The sequence below is a fragment of the Penaeus monodon genome, chromosome 33, assembly GCF_015228065.2.
Source record: "Penaeus monodon isolate SGIC_2016 chromosome 33, NSTDA_Pmon_1, whole genome shotgun sequence".
Taxonomy (NCBI): domain Eukaryota; kingdom Metazoa; phylum Arthropoda; class Malacostraca; order Decapoda; family Penaeidae; genus Penaeus; species Penaeus monodon.
In genome coordinates, this window is record NC_051418.1 from 10,296,830 (window position 1) to 10,298,860 (window position 2,031).

A 2,031-nucleotide genomic window follows, 5' to 3' on the forward strand; every position below is an offset into this window, starting at 1 on the left:
CTGCCAGTACTTAGCTATATGAGTCAGTACATTTGCCTAATAGAATACTGTGGCACATGTAATTTCCTGTATTCAGTCGCACACTACTTACAACAACCCCACACATGAGAACAAATCAGCAGACAACTGACCATTGGCTGACAGATGGTGATGAGTTATGTTACCCACAACTTTGTATCACATTTCCCATATCCAGCGTGAAACACAGTAACACGGAAAATTGTGTCTCAGAACTCTTAAGCAAAAATTTTGAAACAAATTTGGATTGTTTCTCAACTGGTGAGCAATTATTCAGATACTTTATTACAGGCCTGTTGCTCAACAAATTATCTTGAGCTGAATGTGGGTATGAAATCAAGTATCACAATTGTTTTGCAACAGTTGCAAGACATTTTTGGATTTGTTGAGCATCTGTTCAGATAGTGTTAAGCAACAATGTATCTTGATCTGGACTAGGCTTATGAGTAAAATCCAGATTAATCTTAATATATCTTTATAAAAATATATCTATAAAAGTTGGGCATGATATTACCAAAAGAATTCAGCCACCATAAATAATTTCAACCCACTCTGGGATGATATCCCATCACATTATGTGCAGATGAGCCTGCTCTAAACTAAAGTGTGTCCTAAACATTTGTTTGCATGTTTGGCCCTGGCTGGTCATTGAGGCCTTCAAAAGCAGCCCATATAACTTTATTCAACCCTTATTATCTAAAATAATTATGCTACACCTAAGAGCATATAAAGCAAGGTAAATTTATGTTTCTGCACTTTTAATTTTTCCCTCAAGATGCTGACTCCAGTGTGTAGTTAGGTATAGAGCTTCCATTGTGAATAGGTTAACATCTTTACCGTCATATGTCATGAAATTCCCTCGTGGTGTCATGATGTTTACCAATTGGCAGTTGTACTCCTCAAATACTTTCTATCTGACAGATAAAAGTCTTTTGACACAGGTAGTACATATGGCAATGCATCATTCTGAACAGTCTGTACAGTCACGGGAGTCACATGTGGTCATGAAATCCTGTGATTGTATACCATAGGATAATTTCACTGAAACTAGATAAGATGTTGTTCTTTTGTAGTTATTCCTTTGCTTAATAATAAAAGAATTTATGGATCAGTTTTCAAGGGTACTACTTTTATATGTAATGCTAAGATTAAGAGACTACTTTATTTTCATGTTAAGATTTGAAGTACTTTTTTGAGTTATAATGACATTGTAAAGATTTTTTTTCTCTTTTTTTTGTTCTTCACATTAAAAAGAAATGTAATTGAATTTTAAAGGATATGAAGTTTGGTTGCCCAGAAATACTTTGCTGTGAATTAGTCTTTCATTGTTATAGTTTCGAGTAAATTCATATTTACGCTTTCATATAATTAATTTGTGTCATATTTCGTACATGTGTCAAGTTTGACAAGTTTGACATGTACCATTGGTGGTACATATGGCGGTTAAGGTGTTAAGGAAACTTTTTATAAGTTAAGACATTTGGGTGTAATTACAGTATTAAATGGTGTCTTTTGTAAATAGGTCAGTTATTTTCTAGAGCATCATAACAATTAATCATACTTTTCAAGAGGAAAGCTAAACAATTCCCTATTTGTAGTTTACCAACCAAATATTCAATATATAAAATACTAGTCTTGAGTAAAAAAAAGGTCAGTAATGAACCTTTGTGTATCATAGGTATCCTGCTTATTACCAACAGACTAATGGTAAAACCCAAGTTTATCTTTAGATGTATATTTTACAGAATCAAAACATGTAATGAGGGACAATGTATACATAATAGTTCACTTGAGATAGATCACTTGTGGAAACTTTTTAGGGCAAATATTTAGGTGCATTTATTATACCTTTCAGTTCTGTCTAGAGCCTAATAACTTCTGAGCATTCGGGCAGTTTCAAATGAATACCTTGTTTAATTTGGGTAGTATAGGTACACAGATATTTGGTATGAAATTTTAAGTCCACCAGTAGTGGTATTTTTATGTACAGAATGCATAATTGGGTTTAAGGTC

The 2,031-nt window shown here is 33.2% G+C and overlaps 1 protein-coding gene across 1 annotated transcript in view; it reads left to right on the plus strand.

Annotated features, from left to right (window-relative positions):
- The window catches only part of LOC119593995 (CRAL-TRIO domain-containing protein C3H8.02-like), a gene marked incomplete in the record, with an annotated part of 14,516 nt that extends 12,485 nt beyond the window's left edge, over window positions 1–2,031 (plus strand). The window contains 1 exon segment of the mRNA XM_037943020.1: window positions 51–2,031.